A 6000-nucleotide genomic window follows, 5' to 3' on the forward strand; every position below is an offset into this window, starting at 1 on the left:
ATAATGAATAATTAAATACAAATATTTATAAGAAAGCTGAATATAAGGTATTTTGTCAAACATTGCCAATTTGCACGTAAAATAGTGGATTTTCAATCATTTAAAGCATTTACAATTTGAGGAAAAGAAAGAAAAGTTCAACTAAGAATAATAATGATAATAATAATAATAATAATAATGATAATAAAATCAGATACCCACCCTTGCAATAAGCCACTTGGCGTGAAAATTATTATCATTATTATAAGTATTATTATTATTATTGTTATTATTTTTATTATTATAAGTATTATTATTATTATTACTAGTATACAAACAACACGCACATATTATTATTATTATTATACACACAACACGCACACATGCACAACAGACACATCTCACAAAATATACTGAGGCAGGGTCTCAAGTGTAAAATATAGTAAGGTAGGGTCTGAAGAGTTAAACGTTGTGAATGCTGACCCGACATCAATTTTGGCCTTGCCTTTCCAGGACACATCTGCCGTAAGTTTTATAATTTGGGGGACACCAAATATCTCCAGGTATACTAATGTTTTCCTTTGTAATAAATACACACCTGCTAAATATAAAATTGAAGGTAAGTTACTTTTATTTATTTGAAAGAACCTTGAAATCAGTCATAATTTTTACATGTATCAATATTATACCATAAAACATTTCCACCGAAAAAATCCTCATGCAGCATGCCGTCATTGTTTTTTTTACCTTAAAAAGAATGTTTATGCCATATGATGATTTATGTTCCTATGCAAATTTCACATATCACTCGTCTTTTTTGTTTGTTCAGCTTTCTTATAAATATTTGTATTTATTTATTCATTATTATTAATCACACCCTTTCGTCCAAACCGGGGGGGGCTTTGGACGAAAGGGCGCGTTCCAGTGAACGCGACGCGACGTGGCGCCCCCAACGCACCCTTTCGGCCAAACCGGGGGGGCTTTGGACGAATCTTCGCGTTCGCGTTGACGCACCCTAACGCGACAGCACCCACCCTTTCGAAATAAGCCGTACGAAACTAATCGCCGGAATGTTACCGCCGATAGGATCCCCAGTCACAGAGTCACTGATCCCGCGGGGGAGGGGGCTCATACCATGAAAATATTTGTTGGAGGTTTTCTCCGACTCAATTCCAAGTTCATCCAAATCTGGCGGAATACCACTTACACATTTTGTGCATACTATAGTTAGCTATCATTTAATGATGACACGTGTTAGCTTATTATTGCTATAGCACATTTAAGTAAAGCATATTTTATTCATTAGTGTTAGTTGAAAATCTGGGCAACACCAATAGAGATGAATACTAATTTCTCTATGGCAACACCATATTCAATTAGTGTAATTTTTCATTAGATAATGAAATTTTTAGCATTTTTCTCTGTGAATTTTATTATAGTACTTATTTAGACATAAATATTCTCTGCCCGGAGTATCTCTTTATAATTCAGATCGCAACGAATCCGCGTGCCTGCACTGGGCTTTACACGTTAGCGATTGTTGTTTTATAAAAACGTATCAAGATCGTCGTTGAATGCGCATTTTGCTCAATATACTGACTACAAACCAATCAGAATTGTTCTTTCATATAGGAAAATGTAAAAAAAACTCACAAAAGTATGGTTGATCGATCAAGAAAATTCACTCAATTTTTAATCGATCATCAACTCAACAAACTATACTATAGGAAGGCAGGTTCTAGCATAGTTTGATTTAGATTTTACACTATCAATAGGCTTGTTCCAATACGATTTAAATGGAAAATAAATTCGCAATGGTTTTTATGCACACTATCTGATTATTGGCCTTCATTTTTGGAAAAAAACTATTGATAAAAAAATTACCTGTTATTATTTAATAAAGTTCCGTATATTAAAAATATACATCCCTCTTAGCCTCACATTTGTCTGACAAATCATCGCGATTTGGAAATTTTGACTACGACTCCTTTCTTTCAATTGCGAGCCGTTATTACCTCCTTTGGTTGATTTGCACAAGTGACTTCTCCATATTATTAGGTCTCACGGGCCTATTAACATCGGGAAAGCAAGAGATATTCATTCGAGCCAACCCATTGCTATTTTCTTTATTTTAATATGGCTGATTGACAAAGTGGATGCATATGATTGTCCATCTAACACTGATTCTATTTTTGGTAATTACTGAACTTCCTTTTCCCAAATTGGGAAGAAATATCACCAATTTTGGACTATATTTCGACTGGCGGAAGGATTAGGGCTATTTTGCTGTTTGAGGTGATGAATCTGCTCCCCCCGACGGTGTCTTCAAACACGCCAATTTATTTTTAAAATGAGCCGGTCGAGGGACCGTTTTCTGGTCAGATATGGATTGCCAGATATATATCCTATCCACTGGTAGTAAACATTCGACCCCCGAATTTCATCCTTATTTTTTATGATTTTTTTAAAGTGCCAATTTAACACACGAGTCTATGGGGAATGAATTAGGCCTGTGAGACCATTAGGCCAATATCAAAGTTTTACATAGCAAGATGAAGAAATTGAATAGACGAAATATTGTTATCTTACGTTTTAAGGCGCGTATCATTCAAGTATGAATATTCACGCGTAATTCGTGTTTATTGTGTGCGTGTATTTGAGTTTTGTCAGACGTGTATCAATCAGATATGATCATTTACGTCTGGGACCGACCATTAACGTCACCATCCGAAAGACGTGACCAGGGCTCGAACCTCTGCATCAAATAGAATTGTGTTTCATAAACCTATTCGTAATTTCTTACTAACATTTAATGGTGAATTGAACATTTAAAGGTCAAGTCCATCTCAAAAAAATGCGATTTGAATCAAAAGAGAAAACTCAGAGAAGCACAATGCTGAAAATTTCATCAAAATCGGATGTAAAATAAGACAGTTATGACATTTCAAAGTTTCGCTTATTTCAAACAAAAAAGTTATGAACGAAGCAGTTACATCCATATGAGAGAGTCGATGATGTCACTCACTCACTATTTCTTTTGTTTTTTATTGTTTGAATTATACAATATTAAAATTTTACGACTCTGATGATTAGGACCTCCTTGCCTGAAGCACAAAATGTTAAAATAATGGAATTCCACGTGTTCAGGGAGGAATGAAACTTTATTTCACATGACAATGACGAGAAAATAAAAATAATTCATATGTCATATAACAAAATACAAAATAAATAGTGAGTGATGTCATCAGTTCCTCATTTGCATACCGACCGGATGTGCGTATAACAGTTATAGGAAATTAAGCGAAATTCTAAAATGTCATAACTTTCTTAGTTTACATGCGACTTTGACGAAATTTTCAGTGTTATGCTTGTTGAATTTTTCTCTTTTTATTCAAATCATTTTATTTTTGTTGGGGTGGACTTTTCCTTTAAACTGGGATTGTATTAAAAGGGGATTTAACTCCTCCTTTACTATTCCAAGGCACACCTCTTTGCCTGGCCTCAATTGCCGGTACTGCTGCCTCCACTGTCGCCTTTACTACTCTTTCCACCAAAGCCCCTATTTTCTCCTTATCACCTCCTGCCAAGACAATCACGAAGATGTTTATTAATATCAAAGTCTATAAACATGCCCCCTTCTCGCACTGGGCGTTGTAGCGTGCGCCTCAGTGTAATCCAAGCTATGTATATGTGGGGGAAGTTACAAATTGATGCAGAGGTTCGAGGTTCGAGCCCTGGTCACGTCTTTCGGATGGTGACGTTAAAGGTAGGTCCCAGACGTAAATAATCATATCTGATTGATACACGTCTGACAAAACTCAAATACACAAATACATTGGTACTACAGATGCCATTCGCTGCATCTCCGTTTAATACCTTGTGGTCAATGTCTTTGTCAACCACAAATGAGCGTCGAGGGGATCAGCTAATAACAATTACATTGCAGGATTATCTCGTCATTATAATGTAATCTTTCCAATCTTAGGAGCGCATTTGAAGAGCTGCTGCTTCTAAAAGTATCCAGAAAATTCATTTCGCTGCCCGGTGTATCCCTTTCAAATTCGGATCGCCACGAATCGTATAGCGTGCGTGCACCGGGCTTGACACAAAGGCTAGCGATTATTGTTTTATAAAATGTATCAAGGTCATCGTTGCATAGTGCATGCGCATTTTGCTCTATATACTGACTACGAACCAATCAGAATCGTTCTTTCAAAGAAAAAATTTTTAACAAAACAAAAAAAACACCCTCAACCACAAGGTGGATCGATCAAGAAAATTTGCTCAATTTTTAATCGATCATTACCTCTTTAAAAAGATGTTATTCAAAATGCAGGTTCGTAAGCATTGTTTGATTTACATTTTACACTATCAGTTAATTTGTGCCCTTTTTCTGCAAAAATAGTAAATTTATGAAAAATAATTATTAATATCTGATTGTTGGTTTTTTTTTTCATAAAAAAAAAATTAAAAGAGCTTACCTATTATTATTGAATAATAATTGTAAATATTGCTAATTCACTCTTATAACAATTCGGGTACAACACAGCGAAAACACTGTCAAAATGACAGAAAATTTTGTCCACGACTTGCTCCTTTGAATTGCGAGTCGTCACTCCTCCATGGGCTATTGTGCCCAAGTGATTACTTACCTCCCTTATCATGTAAAGCCGATATCTAAGGTATGTCAAGCAGGCCTTACGTAGCAGGATGAAAAAATTGAATAAACGAAATAGAATTGCTGTTCGTTATTTATTACACACTAACATTTAATGGTGAATGGAATATTTAATCATGGAGCTAACAGAGATAGCTCTATGATTTACTGGTAAATATCATTTACCACTGGTTATTTTTTTTAATAAACACGAAATTTGCAAAAGGTCAATTGACTTGCCTAATATAATACGTCCGTCATGAGCGCCCGTCGGACTAATGCGATAAAAGTTCGGACAGCACGAATTTGACCGAACTCGTGATGGTTATTAGTCTCCTGTCGATGCCCTGTCGGCTGCTTTCCCAGCAAACATGGCGAAGCAAGGGATATATGAAGCAAAGCGCCACGAGGCCTTAAAGGTTAATGCCAGTTTTGGTAACGATATCAAACTGAGTTCATACAGAATCCAATGAAATTCTGGAAGAAATAATATTGTGTAATTGCTGAGAAATCAGCAAATAGGATTCCGGTCAAAGCGTCGGGCCCGACATTCAGAGCAATAATTATACATATCCCACGTGCGCTTATCTGTGTTGGTGATCTTCAGCGTGAACATTTTTCAGCGTAGATTTCAAGATTTCACAAAATTCAGTTTATGTACAGTAACTGTACCAGATCTAGATCCTCGATGATATACTGACAACCAAGCCTTGTTTTACAGACTTTCTCATGAAATCATTGTTAACTGCAACTACTGGCATTTCTCTTTAATTCGATCGCTTTGCGAAGCAGCCGCCAGGGCCTCGACAAGAGGCTAAATGGTTATTTACCCGTTGGGCGTTGTGGCGTGCGCCTGTAATCCAAGCTGTGGGGAAGTTACAAATTGATGCAGAGTTTCGAGGTTCGAGCCCTGGTCACGTCTTTCGGATGGTGACGTTAAAGGTCGGTCCCAGACGTAAATAATCATATCTGATTGATACACGTCTGACAATAAATTCAAATACACACACACCTCTGGTCGTCGCAGTTCTAGTTTCCTACAATCACAATTCCTAGACTCTTAGCAGGTCTCTTGATTGCTAGCCGAAATAAATGTACCTCGATCTGTGAAGTTATATGTTTCAAAGTGAAATCATAATAGCTCTATATGGTGAAATCACGCAGTTTACTTCTGGTTGGTTAGTCTACTAACTATCGATCACCGATGAGAGACCTCCCAGACATGCCGGCGTCTATTACATAACATCCCAGGCATGCAGCCAAGTGAAATACTTGAATCCTTTGAGTTTAGTCTTAATTTCCCCACGATGTTGTGATTTGTCAATGGAAGGTCGCTTTAGAGGCGCTCTTGACTCACAAACAGC

This window comes from Lytechinus variegatus, chromosome 6, assembly GCF_018143015.1.
Source record: "Lytechinus variegatus isolate NC3 chromosome 6, Lvar_3.0, whole genome shotgun sequence".
Taxonomy (NCBI): Eukaryota; Metazoa; Echinodermata; class Echinoidea; order Temnopleuroida; family Toxopneustidae; genus Lytechinus; species Lytechinus variegatus.